Genomic DNA, 24,155 nt, shown 5'->3' with positions numbered 1-24,155 from the left:
TGCCAGCTGGGCTGATGCTCTGAGTCAAACCAAGCCAAGCCAGTATGTGTGTATGGAAAAGGGATATTGGTCTGTCGGTCTACCACTTTGCTAGAGACCGAAATACCTCCACAATTACTGGATAGATTGTCCTAACTTTTGGTATAGACACTCGTGGAGGACTAGGTGGAGGAATCCAAATGCCTTTGGCGATTCTCTGACATTTCCTCTAGCACCACCACAAGGTTTTGTATAGAAGGTTTTGACAACCACTGAATGGATTGCCATCAAATTTGCTGCAGACATTCATGTCACTCTCAGGATGAACTGTAAAAACTGTTGTTACAAAAAAGTCTGCACACTAGTGCTGCCATCAACATTTTTTCCCTATACTATCATGTGATGTTTCGGATGCAAATGGTTCTTCAGACACGATGAATATTATCATGTTTGGATGTGCATGCTTTTGTAAATTTTTTTGCATCATCTGTATCTGTATCTGTTCAATCAACAAAATGAATCTATGTAAATCTATGTTTCTGTGTCTGGAAGTCACATTAAATCAACCAAATGTATTTTCTAACCTAATATTCATTGGCAATGCACTTGTTGTGCCATCAAAGCATCAAGTTGATTTGGCATATTGGCATAATTATGACATATATTTCCACCTCATGATGTACTTTTTGTCGATCCCTCTCTTTGATATTTTTAATTTCAAGTAAATTAAGTTGTATGAACTGAACCCCACCACCAACACCCCTTTAACTGAGGGACACTGACCAATAAGAAACTGAAGTAATGTTTTATAAATTGAATGATTCTGTTTTGCATTGAAAATAGAAACTATTTACAGGAAAGTTATTTAAAAAAATCTTCTAATCTTATAGTTGAAGGGAATAATCTTTAATTGCAATGATGTTTGTTTCTTGATGTGTTGATCTTATTGTAATTCACAGTACTCAAATATTATATATTATTTTTTTCTATTATAATCTTAAAGTTCAGTACTTTCTTTAACATTACTGTGTTATATTTTGGAAATGTTTTTTCCCCCAGAATAATAACTAGCAATTCACTTGAAAGAAATACATGTTTGAATTGCATTGTTTGTGTTGCTTCCTGATTGCTATATATCTGTTTTGTTTTTGGTATTCGAACAAACTAAACATGGATGGTAAACAGTAAATATTGAACCTGCTAAACATCAGCGTGTTAGCATTGCCACTGTGAGCATGTTAGCATGCTGAGGTTAGCAGGCATTTCAAAGAACTGTTGTGCATAAGTACAGCCTCACATAGCCGCGAGCATGGCTGTGGGCTCTTGTTTTTACCTCCAGGTATTAGAATACATTTTTTGTTGTGGCTGAATCTCTCAAAAATAAACTAAAGTAGTTACAAAGAAGATATCTCCACTTAAGACATAAGCCTTGTCAGGATAAATTCTCCACAGTGTGCCACATGTTGTTTTGGTTGACAAGATTTGACTGGAGATGGTATTTTTCCTGATCTGTTTAGTTTCTTACTGTCTCTTTAAAAGGAGACAAATTTGAAAGGATTTAGTCAATGAGTATTTAAAAAAAACTGTGAAAATTCTTAAAGTTCTGTATTAATATCAATCAGCTTCAAAAGCATATAACTGCACCACTTCAAGAGCAGACAATTTCATACCTAATTTATAAACCTCTTCCGTAAACATCCAATTAGCAATCCCTTATTTTACGTTACATTTCATTTCAGGCTCCGTCTTTGTTATTGCTGGTTGAGGTGACTTTTCTGTGAGCTTTATTTTATTGAGAGGCATAGATTGGACTGGTGTTTTGTTTACTGTTTAGAGATCAAAACCTACCAGAGACCACACACAAAAAAAAGATGAAATGGAGGTTCAAAGAAACAGAGCAGGCAAGTCAATGCCAAGCTGCCAACATTAAGAATTGATTCACAGTTGCAGCCAAATTCAGCAGATGGTGAGTGAATGCAAACGGAACTGAGCAATCAGATTTCCTACAAAACACTTAAAGGGGAGGAAAGAAAAGATTGGAGATGCATACAAGGGCTAGAAGAGGCAAGACGGAAACATACTGAATGACTGGAAAACAAAAAGAGCCCTTTTTGCAGCAATACGTTCTCGCCTACGGTTACACTTGTTCCAATGCAACTTTAATCATATAACTATGCTCGCCATGTCAACTGACAGGTCTGGTTGTGCAAAAATCGGATTTTTCTCACACTGACATTGGATCTAAAACCCAGAAATGACAGAAGCCAGGCTCACATTGTCATCAAAACAGTCTGGATGCCGTCCAGCCACAATGAGAGAGAAAGCAATGCAAAGAGAAGAAAAGGGACAGAGAGAAAATAACGGTGGAACAGATTTAAATAAGCACAAGAGCTGCACAGGAGCTATTTTCAGGCCAAGGTTTGACAAATAGTAATGTGATGTTCAAAAAATCTGATTGCTATGATTAGTTTTAAAAAACTGCATTGGAATACAACCACAGCACACTCCAAAGGAAATGCCAGAATGTGTCTGATTAAAAATTGCCTAAAGAAATAAACCTTCTTCTCTAAGCTGAGAGTATAGACTCCATAAATCAGCTGTTGCCTGGGGTGAATCCTTCAGGCTGCCTCACAGCAGCATCTAGAGCGCACAGCAACCTGATGAAATCTCTTCACATTAAAGACCACACAGTGCATTTGTTTACATCCAGATACTCCCCATGTGTAGGGCTTCTGTTATAACAAAAGATAAAATATTCATGAGTATATCATGTAAGATGGAAAGTCCAAGATGTTTTGTATTCACATAAAGTCATAAAATGGTTTACCCACAGCCCAGCATGGAATCCTACACCAAGTCAGGCACCGGCAAAACACCTAGGTGAGCCCCAAGAACGTTGTGTAAGAGCTAAAGAAATATATTTATATAAATTCACAGACTAATTGTATAACACCTACAATACAATATCATGTTTTGTTTATGGAGAAATCAAAAATGAAAATGATTGTGCAGCATTTTTGACATTTAGATCCACTAATACAGCAGTATTAAGCCTGATCAGACAGCAGAATTTTATTGTGAAAGTCTATGACACAACCTTTGACCACACATCCTGCCAAACAATGGGATGTCACCATTTGAACTGACAGTCAATGTAGACTAGCTGCTGGCTAAGGTGTGTGACAACAAGGCAAAAATAGCCAGTGGATGATACCAGATTGTGAAGAATATTGTCACAGTCACACACAGAATTTGCCATTCTCATTTTACAGTCCTACATTTAAATGCTTTTAGTTAACGCTGCTGTTCGCTGGCTCGTCAACACTCCTACCTCACAGCCCATTTGCAACATCTCTTCTGCCGCTGTCAGTGAGAAGAAAGTGCAGCTGGTCCTAGTGTATCAATGTTGTGGAAAATGAGCGCTGCAATCATTTCAAGTATTCAAAATCGATATGTGTTGAAAAATCTATGTTTTTGACAAGAGTAGCAGGCACAAGTCCTTTTCCACAGAGGCTGCTATGTTGAACCACCATGTTTCTACAGTTGTTTAGATCAGACAAACCAAACAGAGAGGGCCTTTCGTGTTTTTCAGGAGTTTCTCTTACATGCTTGGAACGGATGGTTACAGCAAGCAGTATTCAGCTGGTTGCAATCTACAACCTTACTGCAAGATGCCACAAAGTCCTAGACACTGGTCCTTTCAGGTTGCTTCTGGCTAATGTCTGGTCAGAAAAAGGTGTGTAGTGCAGTACAAAGTTTGTTTGGCTGCACTGTAAACACTTCACCATTTCTTCAAACAGTGTTTGCTCAGGTATTAGACTGCAGTTCCTGTTACCACAGTAACCATGGGTGGTGCCAAGGATTACAACTTTAATGAGAAAGGGAAAAGGAATACGTACTGAAAGAAAGAAATCATCAGGTGTAGTGCATGAGACAGGTTCAGTGACCTCCGGGTGAAATGTGTGTGTCTGCTCTGAGGGTCGGACAGAGAGGTGGGCTGAGGCTGAGGGGTCACGACTGCTCCTGTGTTCCTGTGCCAAACCAGAGACATTAGCGGTGATGAGATCCAGAGACTATCGCACTGTGCCAGCCGAGGAAGCTGCTGCCACTGCTGCTGCTGCTCTCCCCTACGGCCTGCGCATACAATCACTAAGTCATTATCATTCTCAGAACAAACACGTTCTTTATGTAATCTTTATGTAAACGGTCTGTCTTAGGGCTTCTTTAGGAGAGAGGCTCAGTTCCCTCGACTGCTAAATGCATCCAAGAGGGTCCTGTGAAGCAGAGGCCCACACCAATAATAAACAGAGACGGAGGAAAAAACAGAAACGGCACAGAGCTATTTAAAGTTAGGCCTTGAGCGTTTCTGTCAAGTGAATCTTTTTTCCCCCCCTTTTTTTGTGTTAGACGTAGAGTCTCAAAGTGTTAGCCCGTAAGGCTATCATCAAGGCTACACTAGTAGCACGAGAGCATCTGTGCACGCCTTTGGGGTTTTTCCTACCCATCACACCATGGTGGGCTATGGCTCAGATAATCCTGAGGCCTTGTGGCCATGGAAACCCATTCATGTATGAATGTTACTTTGTTTAAACATGACTCCAGGAGAAGAGACAGAGAGGACAGGACAGGACAGGACTGTCCTGGGAGACACATCACGTGTTGGTGATGTAACAGGAAAGAAAAAAGCAGTGGGAGTTGCTGCTTTTGTGTTGTGTTGCCCAAAAAACGTGGAGGCAAGAAGAAGCTGACAGGTTGTACGTAGGGGATTTTCCTCGATTCACTGGTTATAAAGCATCAGCAACTTCTGTCTTACAATATTATTGAATTGTGTAACTTGATTGCAATCAAATCTGTCCTGTCTATACTGCAACTATTAACTACTGTCATTATTGAATAGTGTGTTTCCTAAATTCATTGATTTTTTCCACATTCAGAGGGTTTCTCTCTGCCTGTCATTTCAACTCAATTCAATTGCTTTATTGGCATGAATGTTTTGTAAACAATATTGCCAATGCATTAAGGATGCAATAAAACAAATTTTGGAATTCAATAATGATGTTAGACAAAAAAATAATCTAGTCTACACTTCTTTTTTTGAGTGTTGGTCAGATAAAATAAAACATTTAAGATCACCACTTTCAGCTCTGAGAACTCACATTCTCATGCAAAGAAATGATCTGTAACTTTTTACTTGCTCCTGTAGAAACTGTTTTATTTATTAGAGGTTATCCAATAACCTCATAGATGAAAGTTTATATTTATGTTTAATCTTGAGCTGAAGAAAACTGTGAAAAATGTCCATCCCAGTTACTTAAAGTCCAATGTGATGTCTTTAAATGTCTTGTTTTGTCAGTCCAAAACCCAAAGATATTCAATTTAATATGATAACAAACAGAGAAAGCAGGAAATCTCCATTTTGAGAGACTGAAAACAGCATTTTCTGCCATTTTTGCATGAATTACTGACACCTTTAAAAGTGTAATAGCTTAATTCTTTTATATAACTTTCCCAACCTGTTTGGTGAGGCCCTGCTAATTTATCAGCTAACTGACTAATTCATTCAGCTCTAAAACAATTTACAATTTACTATTTATTTTATCCAAGAACTTTAGTCACCAACTGTCCTTCAGGAAGAAGAACTGACTTTCTTAAAGCTAAAATGATGAAGTACAGTCAGTCCTCCTGTTACAACTGAGCTCATCAGTCTGTAAAATACAACAAGTTGGGAATGAAATGTCAGAAAAATGTCAGAAAATGATCCCTTATTAGGGTGATAACACCTGTCATGGTTAAAAATTTCATCTAACCTTAATCCAGACTCTGCCTGCAACATATCCTCAGAGCCGATTCTAGTTATTGCCGAGGCTCCAGTAAAGCTCCAGTTAAATCTGGTCTAAGGTATGAGGCTTCCATAGGAGACTGTAAACACTGAGCCTGACCCCAGAGCATCTTAGTGTCTGGAGGAACACGTTGTATATGGAACAGCAGCTAAAAATAACCCTGTGCTAGCTTGTCTCTTTCTAGCCTTTTATTAGCGTCACCTCTTGTATTTGTTCAATTGAGTGAAATTATTGAGCCACCACTCTGCTGGCTCATGTTATAACAGGCAGAAAACAACACATTCAAGAAAGAGACTGGGCTGCTGGGGTTTACATGCTAACGTGACTCAATATTTATATTAGTGATGGTGGAAATAAAATCTATGATGCATTACAAGCACATTCAATATACATTTATGTTGTACACGTTTATAACCATGCAAGACAAGTCATAACAAGTCATAAATTATTATAAGAGATGAACAGGTATGATGATGTTTCTAAGATTGTTAACAATTGTTGCAATTCATCCAGAAACACTGCAGACTTCTCTGGGCCCGAGCCCATCTGAGATGGACTGACGCAAAGCACATAAGTGTGCTGTGGTCTGACGAGTCCACATTTCTGATTGTTGTTGGAAATCATGGACGTCATGTCCTCTGGGCTGAAGAGGAAAAGGACCGTCCAGATTGTTACCAGAATTAACTTCAAAAGCCAGCATCTGTGATGATATGGGGGTGTGTTAGTGCCCATGGCAATGACCATGAAAGGTACATACAGGTTTTGGCGCAACATATGCTGCCATCCAGACAACGTGTTTTTCAGAAACGTCCCTGCTTATTCCAGCGACACGATGCCAAGACACACTGTGCACATGTTACAACAGCGTGGCTTCTTAATAAAAGAGTTCAGGTACTAGACTGACCTGCCTGCAGTACAGACCTGTCTCCTACTGAAAATGTGTGGTGCATTATGAAGCATAAAATATGACAACAGACACCCCAGACTGTCGAGCACCTGAAGTAGTATATCAAGCAAGAATGAGAACAAAACTTCAACAGTTAGTGTCCTCAGTTTCCTAACGCTTACTGAGTGTTGTTATAACAAAAGATAATGTATCACCGCTGTAAACATGACCCGGTCCCAACTTTTTTGGAACATGTTGCAGGCATCAAATTCAGAATCTTTACGAACAGCAATAATGCTTATCAATTTGAACATCTTGTCTTTATACTGTATTTGACTGAATATAGGCCAACAGGTATTTGCAAGTCATTGCATTCTATTTTTATTCTTGTTTTACACAACGTACAAACTTTTATGGGATTGGAGTTCGGGGTCAGTAGTATACAACTTCTAAATAACAACTCAAACACTGTTGTCACTTGGCATGGTGGCTTTTATACAAAGCCTTATAATGTATTATGAATCTGGTTATAATATATTACAGGCATGACCTTTACAGACAGGGTTACAAAAAATGTTTTACTAAATATAACAAATCGTACAGCTAATCCTACAATGAGTGTCGTAAAAAAACAAAACAAAACCACAAATTCCTTTGTGCACAGCAAAGAACCCTTGTATGCATTTATCATGATCTAAATAATTAGCTTTGTGACCCAGTGACGGAGGTCATGACTTTTTGCAGCGGCAGGGAGGAGGGGGAGAGGGTGGAGGGTCTGCAACAGCTGACACAGCACTGATGAAATGGGAGTAATATGAGCATTTGGTTGTTGTTACAGTGAATCATTACTACATGGGAAACAAAAATACTCCCCAAAATAATCCTTCTCTCTTCCAGAATCACATCTGATTTCACGTGACACCCCTGTGCGATCGACTATTTAGTGTTTTCTTTGCTCTGTGGTCCAGCTTTCCTCACATTTCTGCATGTTTCTGTGCATCAGTGTGTGTGTGTGTGTTCCTGCCTATGTGTGTGGCGGAGTGTGCCAGGCAAGGCGGTGACAGGGTGTCGGCCGCGGTCCGTGAACCTGGCTGCTCTACTCAGCTCCGCCAGTGATAGAGAGCGAGGGGGACATCGCCCGACCATGGCTGCCCCAGCTGGGCCAATCAGGCGTGAGCGCTCGTGGATGGATCAGCGCATGCCGTCCGCCGTGTGCAGCGCTGTGGCACAGATCTCCTTATGGATTCTAATATGTTCTCCACAGTGTCAGCGGCGCTCTGCTGATCACTCGTGTGTGTTTGTTCAGATAATGAAGGTGACTCTGTGTGTGTAATGACATCCCTGCGTCCTCCTTCACTGCACCTCTGTTGATAGTGTTTCAGCGGATTAAAGAGTCACATGGCTGAACACGACGGGAGAGTGAAAACTTTAAATACTCGAAACTTTGGCTGCCACGGGTCTCTGAAAGTTGAAACCAATAACTGTATTATGAGCCTGAAGCTGATATTTATAGTGTAGTAAGTGATAAGTCCTTCCTTCAGGATGTTGTTCTTACCAGGCTGGAAAGGTCTGTTAAATAATGTTTAAACCTTTAAAACTTTCTCATGAAACTCTGACTAATAAAGTTTTGATGGGGTTTGCAGCTCTGGCAAGGTGACCCACTACCAGGGGTGGGTTGTAATGGATTACATAATAACATTACAAAAAATACAAGTCACAGATTACTTGATTTCAATTACATCTTTATAATATGGCAATATTAAAATTACAAAACTCTTTTTTCATGATTGACAATGTTCTAGTAACCCATAAAAAGCACAGCTGACATAAGTTCCTCCTCTCAGGTTGCCAGTTTTGTTAATGGTGCTTAGCTAGTATTTGTTTTTGTTTTTTAATGATGATGTTTTATGAATAATGGAGTTTTTATTCCTTTTTATTTACACTGAAAATGCAAGATGAACATTTTGAGTAAGCACTCCTAAAAAGCAAAGTCTTCCATGTGGCCATTGATTAAAAAACAGCAGCATCCCACATGTTGCAGAATACACACAGTACACCTGTAGTTTGTGCCGGTACTGTTTTTGTTAAATGCCATGGTCTCCAGATTGATGACATGCCATGTTGTACTGTGTATGATTGTATAAGTGACCAATTAAGTTAAATCTTATAGATTGGTGGGATGTAATTAAGCACATTCACAAACTAGGCCACAGACTTAAATGTAGAATCAGAAGGATTTGTCTGAGATGTTCATAAAAGCACCAGAAACATAGCTGATTGTACCGCCTCATTCCCAGAACGTTAAATAAAAAGATCTTTTATGTTGGAAAAGCATCACAAGCACAACAAAGTAATGAGAAATACAGGCAGAGGGCAGGATCCCTGCAGATACAGACACCAACACACACTTCTATTATGCCTATAAGTACATTTTAGAGATCCTTCTACTTGAGAATTTCCATTTTATGCTGTCATATATCACTGTCACTCCAGGAGGTTGTGATTAATGCAAATTCAACCAATCGCCATGAATTCTGCACAACCTTGCAATTTCATCTAATCACCACAACTTTTATGCAAAGTTGACCTTACCCTGACCAAAAATGTTGCAACATGCATCATATTGTTTTGGAAAAGCTGCCATGAACCCAGGCATTTTGGGTTGTAACAATCCCAAGAAAAGTGTGTGAAATCCTTGAGGGACTGATATTCTCCCAGTACACTACATTTAAATGATTAATCAGCTAACTGAGAAAAAAAAAAGCCTGTTAATCAATATTTGAAGTAAATGTCAGCTGCAGTGTATATTTTTCCATCTATAAGTTAAATGACTCAGTTATGTATGTGAATATACCTGTAATTCATGTATATGGGTGGAGCAGCACTGGCAAACTTAAATTCTGAATTAATCCAAGTTGGGACTACATTTAACCAACCGTGACAACATGAGATGAAGCACAGATAAACGAGAAACAACAGGTATGAGTCACACGAGCACAGAGTCAGCCCAAATGTTACCTCACCACCGCTGAGCTCAGGAATGTGACTAAAACGCAGAGAAAGGTTGTGTCATTGCAGGCTGACAGTTGAATGAAAGGCATTTCTCTGCCTTCACCCCTGTCACGTTGTGGCTCCGCCCCTCCGCTGACCCGAGGGAAGTGGCATAAGACCTGTCACCCCACATCACGGCCCGGGCCACGACAGCCGAGCTCATATGTAAATGTGTCAGCATGCACAGATTCATGAGTCTGACATATCAGTTTGAATATGCATGTTCAACACTGACTGGAGCGTAAACATCTCTGTACGTGCAGGGCTCAGTACATCTGTGTGCCTCCGTGTGTGTGTGTGTGTGTGTGTGTGTGTGTGTGTGTGTGTGTTTCCAGGCTCACAGTGTGTATGTCTAAGCTGATCCTACTATGTTATAGTGACATTCCCGGTGGGAAGGAGCCTCACGACTGTTTTCATTTGTTAGACTGCCCATATCTCTTCATGAGTACAGGCTGGGTGGAAGTGACATCTGATTTCATCCACACTCAGTGGGGTTCTCTCTGTCTGTCTCCATCTTTTTCTCCTCATGTCCCGGCCGTTTACACCTTCTCCAAGTCAGGATTTACTGCTTTTCTCTGTTTCACATCATCAGAAATGACTTCTACTTTTCAGTTTGTTGGACTTTTGGTCCGAAAATGTACAGACGTCACTTTGTTCTGGGAACTCATGATGGGAGTTGCACTTAATTACAGACACAACAAGCTGTAATTTACATCATATTAGACAAAAATTATAAATAATATATATGTGTAATTAGGAATATATTGCAGCAGAACTGTAATGTAAACTAAAGCATTGTTGCCACTGTTAGACCCTTATTAGACCATTTAGGTAACAGTACAGTTCTGCTGTAATGTTTTCCTAATTACCCTCTAAGAAAGCCCTCTGATTGGCTGATAGCATGACTGAGGCAGCTCCTATATGTATACAGATAATGTATATATATGTGGAAGTGTTGTGAAGCTCCCCATGTGCCTGATGAAGGTCTGACAAACCAAAATGTTGTCATCTAATGAATATTTTAGCAGTAGTAGAGTATTTACTCTCATGGATAAACTTCAAGTCCAACTTTAGTGTGTGTAAACAGAACAATATGAAGTTTAAGTATACGGCTCCACTGTACTGTGGTGCCATTTGCAGTGATACACCACTGTTCTCATGCTGCAGCAATCGAATCATGATGGTCAGGATTCCCTTTGTCATGACAAAATCAGACATTTCTCTGTCTTTTTTGGTTGTTGTTTTAAGACTCAGAGATCTGCTGCGGTGTCACGGCGACACGTGCACGCCTGTTTGCGAAGGGTCAAGGCCGACTGTGAGGCTCGTTTTCCCGAGGAGTCATCCTGAGTCACAGAGAGCACGAGACAACCTTCCCCTGCTCATCGTAATATTTGGAATCTCCCCTAAAATATCAGGCGGTGTGGACATAAAGGATGTTCACATTTCAAATCACATTTTGATTATTCTGTCAGATAAACTGCTTACGATTAAGATTTACGATTAGTGTGAATAATCATTTTTGCATTTCAATTTTCATTTTGTGACATAACAAACATGTGTTTGCTTATCTTTGCAGCAGATGTTTTGTACACAACAACAAAAAACTGCAGCTTGTGTGATTTGAACATTTCACTTGGCCAGATGGAAATTTCGATAATAATTCAATTAACTGTGTAGCTAGGGTGACCAAATGAGAACTGGTGAACCTCAGGACAGGAGAGTTGGAGGTGGGCGTGTAATGCCAGACAGATTAAAATGTGTTGAATAATTCTGAGTAACATAAGACTCTAACTCTGCTCATTTGTTATCAATATTAAAGATCAGTTTCAGCTTCTGAGGATGATACTGAGCACAGTGTCCTGGCTGCGTTTGCAAGATGCATGAACCATTTCTCAAACAACTTTTCAGCAGCTAAGACTGTCTTTAAGCTGTAGGAGCTCAGAAACACAAATTTTTTTACAAACTTTTTCATCACAAACTCCTCCCCCCATGACATGACACCAACAATCTGATACTTATGCAACAAAGTAGTTCAATAAACGAGTGAAAACAAGGATACTCTGACATATTTTACAAAAACAAACAGGATATTTTCATGGATTCAGAGAGTAAACAAAATTATTGATCTACTAATTGATGTAGACTTATTATAATTTCATTTAATTCAAGTCTCAATTTAAGTCTCACAGCGTGCTGACAGTTCTTTTAGTCTGTTCATATTACCTTAGCTTACTGACAGAAAACCTGCGGTTCCCTACCTTCAGTGGCTTCCTATGGCTAGGCCTGGGTGATATAGCTGAAAAACTTATCAATCGATATCGATAATTATTGATCATGTAGGTTGTGCCTGAAGAAGTGTCGTGTACTCTGTGGGGCAGAAGCAGCTGAAGTGACAAAATTAGTTTTGTTGTAATATCAATACCAAATACTTCAATATTGATATTGTGACAGCGTTGTAGGGATGATTACTGGTGCTACTACAAAATATTAACCCAATTAGATTTCTTGATGAATAATCATAAGTATAATGATTAAGTTGGTAAAACAAATAACAGAACAGCTAGAACAGTCTGGTGATGCAGCCTTTAAAACTGTAATGCAGCCGGCAAAACCAGGAAAGGACAACACTTATGCCATAAACAATATCCAAAATCTATCACCATATCTAGTCTACAATATACAATATAATATTGATATATTGTAGAGTATTAATTTTTACATTTTTTTATATTAATTATTGTTGTAGACCTAAATTAACTCTTACATTATTCAGTGGAAAAAATGTATCACCTATTCACTGAATAAAAGAAAATGCTGTTGATATGATATCGATATTTCATATGATAAAATGTGCATCATAGTCTATGTCTACTGCTCGGCACCTTTTCCTCTAAATTTTGCTAATGGCTAGTCCCGAGTCTCCCGTGGCAAGATATGAATGCAAAAAAAAGTGTCAGAGGAAAATGGAGAATTTAATATTTGCAGCTCCAGACAAATTTGGTCAAAAATGGCTCTTTTGATAGTAAACGTTGCCCAACATGCAGCCCTACTCATCTGTACAAATGCTATATCACAGATTCTTCAGTATCCCCACTGACTAAATTAGGGGAATACATGAAGGTCAAAATCTTTATCATCCATGGCTCACACCGTGACGCTCACATTCTCAACATTTAATGACAATTTAATTACAATCCAGCTTTAATCATCACAATTATCTAAAGACACGCATCTCAGTAGCCTCACCAATTATTTTCATACCAGCGTTACGGAACAAATTTCACTACAGTCACTCAATCTTCTAGATGAAACTATTCTCCCAGAAAATTACCATTTGCTCATTCCAGAAATAGTTCCATCCAATGCAACATCCAAATCCATAAATTACATATACCGTCCTGTCAAACGGCCCGATCAATGCAGCTGAATCAAACTTTAAATAAAGAGAAAATGTAGACTTAGGGAGTAAAAGCGGGTGCATTTGATGACCTCTAACAATCCTAATCACCTGGTAATTACACACTAAGCGAAGCACCTTCCCTCAGCTCTCGCTTTAATGTCATTTACGAGAGCTGGCAACCAGAAAACGCAGAGCAGAGTACACAGCGTCAAGCGGAGTGAATCCAGACTAGTTGGCAGGCATAAAGACACAGTTTTCCCTCTGTGTGCCACACTCTGAGGATTAAGGCTGGCAGCGTGCTCACATCTGCTAAACAAGATATAGACATAATACCTTGATATTTCATGTTGCACAAAGCCCGTTAGGAGCGGCTGCAGCGGTGAAGGATCTCCCATCATCCTCCTCAACTCAACAACACTGCAGTCACCAGGATTAGGAGGGCTACTTTGTATGTAAAATGTACTCAAATACAGTTACTAATTGCCTGTTAATAAATGTAGTCAGTAACCTATTCCAAGTATCAAAATATTAAAGTAATGTAATTTGATTACTGTCTGTTACTTTTGGATTACCTCAACCTAACAGCCTAACATAATGTTTTGTTTGATATTAATTGTTTTTCCATCTATTCCTTCCTTTATGTGTTATGTGCAAATGCATGTTTAGATTAATAGCAGTAATTTTGTGCATTCAAGTTTTCTTTGTTAAGTAAAATTATGCTGTTCACACTTCACATTAACCGCCACCGCCACCTACAGTTTTACAGCAGTATTAGCCTAGTAGTAGTAGTAGCAGTACTCGTATTGAGAGGTTAGCTAGCTAACTGGATTTCTGTGTGGCTAATGTTAGCTGTTAGTCCATGTAACTAATGTTAGCCATTGGTCTGTGTAGCTAATGTTAGCTGTTAGTCTGTGTAGCTAATGTTAGCCATTAGTCTGTGTAGCTAATGTTAGCCGTTACTCTGTGTAGCTAACGTTAGCTGATAGTCTGTGTAGCTAATGTTAGCCGTTAGTCTGTGTAGCTAATGTTAGCCGTTAGTCTGTGTAGCTAATGTTAGCCGTTAGTCTCTGTAGCTAATGTTAGCAGTTGGTCTGTGTAGCTAACGTCACCTGTTGGTCTTAGTTGTAAATTTTTCTTTAAATTCGACAGTGAGTTCTTGGACGACAGCAGTATTTTCACAGCTGAAGGCAGAACTGTCACTGCACTGTGATGTTGTTCTTCTTCTCTGATTTAATGACAAAATAACATTGAAATTTCTGCCCAGTGAAGCAGTTTTTCACTGGAGACCATGATAATGAATTGACTGTAAGATTATCTGGTCTTACTGACACCAGAGTGGTGTGTGAGACTCCTGAAGTGTTGAAATGTGTGAGCACTGTGCTTGGTAGTATGCTGTTCGTCATCTTAAAATGTATTTTAAAATCACAACCCTGCTAATAATAATAATTTTACCAAATGGATCTGGTTATGTCTTTTTTCTGGAACTGTAATGGATTACTGTTACTATTTATTTGTATCCTAATTATGTCATCCCATTACATGTAATCCTTTACTCCCCAAGCCTGGCAGTAACCACACATATGTAGTTTTTTGAGATGCTGGTCGTTTACCATGTCGACGGTGTTTGTGCAGCACAAATACCTGCTCCTCATTTAAGTGGGTATGTTTTTGATGTAGTGGCTAAAAGCATAAAATTTACCTCTTACTGTACTGGCTCCACATCACACATTCTGAAGGGGAGAACTGGGAAAAACAGGAAGTGAATTACTCCAATTATTCAAAATAGCTGCCCATAAAGCATGTAATTGACTTAAACACATCCCGCAGACATTTCACTTGACAATTATGGTAATTGTAAACGCCTGATTTAATTGCAAGTGATTATCATAAAAAACATTTTAATAAAAGCATAAAGGTAGAGAATTTGATACACACAATATTCTGATGTTTAGAGATTAAAGGATTTTATGGTGGAAATGAGGGAAAACCATCATCTGTGACTGATGCTGCTGCTGCTGGTGAATACTGTATGTTACTGTATGATGAACATCTGGCTGAGAGAGGCGGAGCTTCACGCTGATGTTATCTGAACTGGCTAGAAACAAACACTGCAGTTTAATATGACATTAAAGGGATCGTTTTAAATGAGGTTATATGAGGTTTTCCTCCATAGACAGCATGTTAGCTACATTCTGAGAAATAAAGATATAAAACCAGAACCATAAAGGGTTCTTAAACTTGTCCCCATGTTCCCTTGGAACCCTTTCATAGAGTTCAACCAGTACCCCTTATGAACCAGAATCCTTCTATGATCTAATGGTTCTACCCAGAACCATCTCTGGGGTTTAACAGGCACCCCTAATGTTTTCATCTATATATTTCTACATATAAAGTTAAATGCCAGATAAAACCTTGATGCTCTCTTGATGCATTCTGCTCTTGAAAGGTTGCAAGCAAATCAGCTGTGCTTTTAATTCAATAGATCATTATTGATTACAACCCCCAGGAGTATTATTCTAGCTTTTAACTGTAAATTGCAAGAAGAACCGAATAATAAATAATAAATGGCAGTATTGATTTTCCATGAATCATAAGTCATTAAGAACTCAATCGTACAGTATTTAAGTCAAAGTATCATAAAGCTCTGTGTTTATTATGTGGTGGAATGTATTCACTCACGTATTTAAAGGGACAGTTCGTACATGTAGGGCTGTTTATCACTCTAGATTGTTTTGGTGTGAGTTGCAGAGATTTTTATGTGGAGAAGTGGTATCAGCCGTGGAGATGTCTGCCTTCTCTCAAATATAATGGAGGGAAAACTGTGCTTTTTACTCCACTTAAACATATTTAATTAGATCTTTCGTAATCCTGAGCCTTTTCGGCACGGCAACGTTTTTGCAGTTTTCAAATGCTCCCACAATGTCGTGACAGAAAAACACGAAAAACATCACAACACGCATCACAATTTTTAGAAAAGCTGCTGTGAAATCAGGCATTTAAAGCCACAGCAATCCCCAAAAAAGCCAGCGAAATCCTAGAGTGACAATACTTTCCGGATTAGCTTTGTCAGCGTTGCTCTTCTCTCTACTTATCACAGAGACATTTTTGGGCGGGCTCTTTTTGAATCGCTGAGGACTCACAGCTACAAATGTTTCTGTTTTTATATTATACTGTTGGATATTTCATCCATAAAGTCACTAACCAGCCGAGAGGCAATATAACAGCTCTCAGATTTTTCTAGGACGTCCTCTGATCATTTTACAAACATCAGTGAACAATTTATCACTAATATCTGCAAAGTCATGAGGTTTCCTTTGGTCTCCAAGAGTGTAATAACACAGAAAAATTATTTCTTTTATTTTAAATGAAAAGAGTACAGGAGCACGTCCGTCATGATGCTAACTGAAGTGATGGGGCATTTTGTTGCTGCCACACAGAATCTGCTCCTCATCTCTCTCTCAGAGCTGGAGCGCCCATGGGTCGACCCCCCCCCCCTCCCATATTGGTACAAGTTTCTCCTCCGATCCACGAGGAGTGAAATAATGGTCTCGGGGGAGACGCCGGGGTAATAAGGCGGGAGGGTTATCGGACGACAGAGACGGAGTGCCTTGCAGAAATAATTTCACATACAGAAATGTTCATTACACCTACAGCATGTGAGGCTGTGAAATGCCAAAAGTGCACTTACAGGATGGAAATAAAGAAGAAGGAACGGAGGGCAAATGGAGGTAGATATGCTTCTACTGGCAGCGTGCCAAAGAATAAATTCTGAATAAATACATAGCATCCATACGTTATGCAGAAACTGAGCATCATTCACCAGTATGGAGCTCCTTCTGTTGGCACTTTTCCAATCCATCACAAAGACTTTACATATTGCGAGGATTTTCTCAAACTCATTACGGCGGCTCATGATTGAGCCACTGCTGCTGTGGCGTTGACAAATGCTCCGCACAGAAACCCGTGTGGCATATTTCAAAGGCGTCCTGCACAATGAAACGGTTTCTCATCATGGCGAATAATGCCGGGCGCCGGTTGCTCCGCAGGTTAACCGCTCGCAGAGGTGGGAGTGTTTCTTTGGATATATCGACTTCAGAAATGATGAGATAATCACTGCATCAGCAGATGTGTGTAAAGGGGGGGCTGTCAGAGCAACAGTTAGCACATCCTGTTGTAAAAGGCTTTTAGAGCCAGAGCATCATGGGTAAATGAGCCAGTTTTATATGCAACAGAAGCACATATCAACCCTCATCCTCACAACAACATTTCACATATAAGCACCTCTGACAAGAACAAGCTACTGTAACAGCCATCATAGCAATGTCTTCAAAAATACTACAATCAGAAGTGATACCTTGACTTCAATACTGGTTTCTGAACTTTTTTCAGTATTAATTTTATTAAATCCATTTGTACTAGAGACAGACTGATATAGGGGTTTGCTGATATTATCACAGCTCATACTGTCACAGCTGTATCACCTAAAATCCATATCGATGTAGATGCTGTCCAGTATACGTTGATATGAACATAATGCAGATTGTTTTTATTTTTTATTTTTATAAGCAGCATTTTTTAGGGGAGATAATCATCGCTCATCTTAAGTTGGTTTAATTTTCAACAGTTTTAAAAGGATGAAAGCAGAGTTTGAGTCGCATGTATTGAAAAAGTCCAACAAGTCTGACAAGTCATGAAGAAAAGAATAGTATTATGTATAATTTCATCTGAAAATAAGCAACTGACAATGAAAATAAGTCTCTCTCGTGTTATCTGTGTATCACCTAAGTTTAAGTTTTCTTAATTTTCTTTACAGCACACAGTAGGACACATTTTGAGGCAGTTCAGGGAAAATGTTCAAAAAAAACTGTGAAAGAACTGACTAACATTTTGATCCATATATATTCTTGAGAATCACATTTCACGCTGCATTAATACATGCATTTTTGGCAGATATATCAATAGCTCAATATTCTTACTCCCTAATACTGGTCATGGCATCAACCCCAAAGATCCCGCATCGGTTGAGCCCTAATTTCAACAAAATGAAAATTACATTATACATTATGATGCAGATCTTTAGTTTCATTTTTCAGCTTTCAGTTTTGTTTTGTTTTTTTACACCCAAAGCAATTTCATAACATCAAAATATAGATCTATTTACCATGTAAGGGATAATGTACAGTGAGCGTAGAGGTCCTGCATCACCATGACAGGGTTTATTTTGCAATAATGATCTGCTCACAGTGCATTATCCCGCACAGACCTTCGAATGCCGTAATTGATCAACCAGAATTGAGTATTTCCTGAAGAAGTCCATTTTGCAATATGACCAGCTAACTGTACATTATCCCGTACTTCCTAGCCCCTCTAGAATGTATGATTATTTAAATTAGGACTCGGGCTGCACAATAAGTAAAACAATAATCATATTGTGATTATTCTGACAGACACTGTGATTGCAATATGATTCACAACTATTAAAATCACGATGTTGTGAAATTTGTTGGGGTCTTTATCAAACAAACAGGTTTTCTTACACCTGGAGAACATCTGTAGGCCATGACATCTCTGCAGCACTACAGCACTTCATTATAATGTTATGACAATTTGGATTCATCGAGTAAAGCACCTGTGACCAGAGAACACCTCTGGGTGAAGCTGCACAGTGGTTGATTAATCAACTGAAAGAAAATTATTCCTGATCGTTTTGATTATGATTAATCGTTTCAGCAAACTGAAGATGACGTTACTTTGGGCTCTGTGAAATTGTGATGAGCACTTTCTCACAATTCTTGGCATTTTATAGACTACACAACTGATCAATTAATCATGACAATAATCTGCAGATTAATGCACAATGAAAATTTATTCAAATTTATGTACCAGTTAATAGGATTATGATTGATATTTTAAGCTTAATTAAGCAATTATTTAAACCTGGAATGATAATTATTAGAAATGTGGTATTGTTCTATTCTTCTGCCAACTATTTAGTTTAATAAGCAAGGAAGTTGTGTGATTATAATAATCAGTGCTGCTGGAATTGGCACGTCCATCATCCTATTTTTAAATAATTCAGCTTTATATTTTTGTTAATGTGAGCCTGCACGCTGTATTCCAGCCTACAAATCACTACAAAAGCCCCAAAACTCAGAAAAAAAGCAACTCTGGTGATGAAACATATTCATTATTAATTAATCTCAAGAGTCTGCCAATAAAGTCATTACAGAGTCTGCATGTACTTCCACTAATATGAACAGCTCCTGCAGGAGAATCCCTGCACCGCCCATCTACACCATGTTCCTGTTCAAATGGTTTGAGAACAAAAGATTCTGATACACTGTGGCTCCGTCTCAAAAACTTACCCATCGTGTCTTTAAAAAGATCAAATTGTGTTTAATTTGAAGCGGACTGGAGGGCATATGGGCTCCAAATTAGCAGATTTTGTCAATTAGACGCGCCGGTAGCATCTGCTTTCAGAAAGCACGTTTTTTTTCTCTAGAGAAGTTCTCTTGTTGCTCACAGGTTGGCCTTGACCAACGTGTTACACATGCACAAAAAAAATGATCAAATCCAGAGGAAATTAAATAAAAAAATGAAGCACAAAGATGCAACCGTCGCCTGTGCGTTCTGGTGCCACATGGTGCGTCCATGAGCCCCGACATTCACTCTCAGCAGGGCTTCCATTGGGTTACAAATGAGCCACATGAGGAACAAAGATGGAAATAAATATCTTTACTATGGTGGGAATAAATAGACAAATTCATTCTTACCGCTCTGCGAGTCTGTGAAGATGCTTTAAGATATAAGATGATCCTGTTTGTGGGAGGGGAAGGTCGTGTTGGACTTGGTGAGGTCCAAACTTGAACCCGCCGTTGATGATGTTGCTCCACTTGTCGGGAGGAACCAGCAGCGTGTTTCACTGATGGCTTCTTTAATTTGATCTCATAGCAGCATCACCACGAGATGTGGACGCATTGTGAGTCCATGCCCGCCACGCTGCTCTGTCTTCGGTCGAGGAACGTCGATTAAACTATGTGGTCTGCTGCGTAAAACCTGTGCCAAAATTCCTGCGGGCCCGTTCCGTTACAGCGATGCTAGACAATGGTCTGGTCATGTTGGCAAGGACCGAAGCTGCTCCGCTGCCAACAACAGTTGCATCGGCTGATTAAAACCAAATCCGGAGAGCTAATTGGTTCATATCTTTGAGACTGGGCTCGAGAATGTGCTAGTAAATACCGCTCACATGTGCCAGTTGTCTCCGGTTTTGTCTCTCTGGTCCCTCATCTCTTCCGTCCTCTCCGCAGCTGGAGGAGGAGTGGACACTGTTGATCGCCGGAGGTCCACCTTCATCCAGCGGTGTCTCGTATTTATCAGCCACACGCACAGACACACACACACACACCGTCTGACAGCGGCTGAATGACAGCTGGATCCTCTGACTGAAGCTCGGCGACCCGTCTCTGCAGGGGAGCTGCTGGAGAGCACGATGATGCGCGTACACGGCTTTGACAGTGCGCGCACCCGACAGGTCACACATCCTGGGTCCACAAACATCTGCCTGAAAAAAATGAAGCCTATTTTAAACCAACCCTTCACTCTGTGTTTGTCATTTTTATCTGTGCACTATTAAATTCTCAGAGGATTCCTGTTGACGCCTGTAGTGTCTGTGCTACCGCTAATAATGGCATCATCAGGTTTAATAAGATTTTTAAAATATTATTTTTATTATTTGATAATACAGGAATAACACAGTGGCATTTCTCCCCCCAAAAAGAGGCCAATACAGTCACTGGTGTCCTTGATGATCCATGACCCGCCTCCTCATCCCACCAATCCTTGTGCATAATTTCCATAAAGGAAAAAACAACAACAAAAACAACAGATTAAAGACCAATAATTATAAATAAATAACATCATAGGTGCGTAATGTAAGCAAGAAGAAAAAAGGAAGATGAAGAAAAAAACATAAATGTAGAATAACATAAAATGAATGAAGAACATTTGTACAGTCACCTCTTTAAATTAAATGATCAATTAAATGTTCTATATACTTAGACAGCAAGAAGAGAAAAAAAATTTTTAATGGGATTTTTTTAAAGAGATATTTTTAATATAACCAGAAGGCGATTTGAGAAGAGATTAAGAGGGATGCCATATCCCTTGTTAACCCGATATCCCTACTCTCTATCCTCTAGTAGCAAAAAGAGTTCCTTCGGAACATAAGGTTAAGATTGATAAAAAAAAAAAAAAAAAATGCAAGGACCACCTTTCCAAATAAATGAGGAAAAAACATAAGCAGATTTAATGCATTGAGGGTCATATTTCCTCACCACACGCTTTGGGGGCTTTTACTGGATGTAAAATTGTAAAACTTTTTAAATTTTAATCTATCAATTTAGCACTAGTTCTGCCTCTGCGGCCCACTAGATGACACTCTGAGGTTCACCAGTGGGCCGCGACCCAGTAGTTGAGAATGTCTGATTACTGGAATATGTTGGGTCTCGGCTGCCTGACTCATTGATCCTTAATCTGAAGGAGGTTTGTGATTGTTAGAATTTATGACTCCGACCATGGCTCTGAAATGTCAGTATATCTATGGCGCTGTCTGTGGTGCTGAAGTAGCAGACGGGTTTGCGACTTTTTTCTCTGATTTCCACCTTTCTGTCAGTTTCATCTGGATCTATAATGTTCTTTAAGATCTACAGGCTAGCAACCCCTTTTAAAAATGAACAAATCACCTATTGATCATAATCATATATTTTATAGACTTAAAGACACAGGATAATGATGATAGAACTCTACCGCTTCATATGTTTTACCTTCAGTTAAAGATTGGGTACCACTTCACTACAACTGATACTGTTGTATTTAATCACAGTACTTGAATAAATGTATGTCTGTTCTAAATGTACTGTTTCTTTCCACCGCTGTGTTACAGTGCCGTCAGAGAGCAGTGAAATGGAAAGTTTAAACAGAGTCTCTTCTGTGAACATCACTGGTTCTGGTCTGGTTTGGTAAAGTGCAGATCGGATGAGTTCAGCCCATTGGACGGAAAACCATGTGACACAATTGGACGACCCATGACAGAAATGACAGATTTCATCACCGGGTCACAAACATTATTCCAGTGAACTTTTTAATGGATGATGTCTGTGTTTCCATACGGTCAGGAGAGCTTCCTGCTGGGAAGTGAGTGGAAACGATCTCGAGGTGCTTTATTGTTTGTTACCGGCTCGCCGTGTGAGGGCCCGCGTCTGGTCCCAATCTGCTTTTGTGGAGGGCCTCAAGCAACGGAACACATATGGCACGTTTGGCAAATTGAAACTAGCTGGTTGCTTTAAGTTTGCAGCGCCCTCTCCGTTCTGCGGCCCTGTCAGGCACCCGTGCATGTGCAGCCTCCATCAGCCTGTGAGCGAAACTCTGAGGAGACGGATTGACCTCTGGATCCTCTGATCTCTGTGATTAGACAGTGATTCAGTATTGTTGGTCCTTCAGGTGCCTTCGGGTGCAGGAGTCACACGGTCATGTGGTTGTGGTGTTTTGTGAGTCCGCTCAGAGCTCTGACCTTGCTGGACCTCAGATTGTCACTGGGCTGCTGCTGGGCAGTGATGGCGCCCTCCTGTGTTTCTGTAGGATCGGCTACGTTCAAGAGGGAGATGTCAGAACATATATGATGCTCGCTGATGAATCGACAAAGAAAGGACAGATTCAGGGCTGGGATTTATTCCAATATGAAATTATATCATACAGTCTTACAGCTGCAGACAGAGCGTGAGACAACGGGCCCAGGACACAGACATCTATAAGGCCCCTAACTCTCCCTTAAAGGAGCAGGACACCTAGACTGAAGAAGACTTGTAGTTGTTTTGTAGTCCTGTTGTAGATATCTTGTGTCTCTTCATCTTTTTTGTAGTTATTTTTGCATTTCACTGCAGTTGTTTTGCATCACTTTGTGGCCATGTTCCATCTTTTTGTGGTCATGTTGCATCTTTTTGTAGTTATTTTGCATCCCTTTGTAGTCAATGCATGTCTTTGTAATTGTTCTGTGTCACATTATGGTAATTTTGCATCTCTTTGTGGTCATGTTACATCGTTTTGTGGTCATTTTGCATCTCTTTGTAGCTGCCTTGCGTCACTTTGTTGCCATTTTACAGTTGTAGTTGCTTTGCATAATTTTATAATCGTTATGCATTTTTCGTGGCCATTTTGTTTATCTTTTTGGTTGTTTTGTGTAACTTTTTTGCATCTGTCTCATCATTTTATTGACTCTCCAAAAGGAAATGTTATACTAATAGTTGCTTCATACAGAGACTTTAATGTGGTAGGCCTATTGCCATGCCAACTACTACCCTCTGTCTCTGGTAGGGGAAACGCAGGGACCTGTGCCTGGATATATTCCCACTTTATCTAAAGTCACCCACAACCTGCAGACACGTCTTTAAGTCATGACATTGTTTTGAGGCTGACTCAACCTTCATCTTCTTCATTCAGCCCATAGATCTATTATTAATTTGTATAAGTGGCGACTACTTGGCTATAAGCAGACTGTTAATATGAAATCGCCTGACTGGTCTCTGCCCGCCTGTAGCCCCCTACTTTAGGCTCAGGATGTTCTGGAGCTAAAGGTCTGCTTGTGATGTTAGCAGGAAGAGACAAGTGTGATTGAGTCACACACACATGACAGAGCCAGAGAGGTGTGTAGGTGCAGAGAGACGGGACAAGATGAAGGAGAGGTAAGAGCAGAGGACAAATTCGTAGCAGGGAAAGGTGACTGATGGGTTGGTTGAGAGCAGATGGAGGTGGAGAAGAAAAAGGAAAAGGCCTGACTTGCAGGAGGAGGGCGCCCCTAGCCGGGCCCTACACCCCGGCAGAGTCTCGCTCCTGTCTATATTTAGCACAGGGACCACAGATTGTAAAGAGTGCTCTGGGGTCTTGTGTTCAGACCGGCAAGGACTGCTGCCATCCGTCTCGACGCCCGGGGCACAGCACGATCCCG

General features: G+C 39.9%; 1 protein-coding gene across 1 annotated transcript in view; it reads right to left on the bottom strand.

Annotated features, from left to right (window-relative positions):
- gjc1 (gap junction protein gamma 1) overlaps nt 1–20,618 on the bottom strand; it is a 59,923-nt gene extending 39,305 nt beyond the window's left edge. The window contains exon 1 of the mRNA XM_084743618.1: nt 19,930–20,618. The gene's annotated coding sequence lies outside the window, so the exon portion shown is untranslated. The remainder of the gene's footprint in view (nt 1–19,929) is intronic.
- Nucleotides 20,619–24,155: the final 3,537 nt, after the last annotated feature.

This window comes from Lutjanus erythropterus, chromosome 19 (assembly GCF_056507025.1).
Source record: "Lutjanus erythropterus isolate fLutEry1 chromosome 19, fLutEry1.hap2, whole genome shotgun sequence".
NCBI classification, from domain to species: Eukaryota; Metazoa; Chordata; class Actinopteri; order Lutjaniformes; family Lutjanidae; genus Lutjanus; species Lutjanus erythropterus.
Note: the sequence above shows the minus strand (reverse complement) of the source record. Positions and strands in the feature narration are given on the sequence as shown.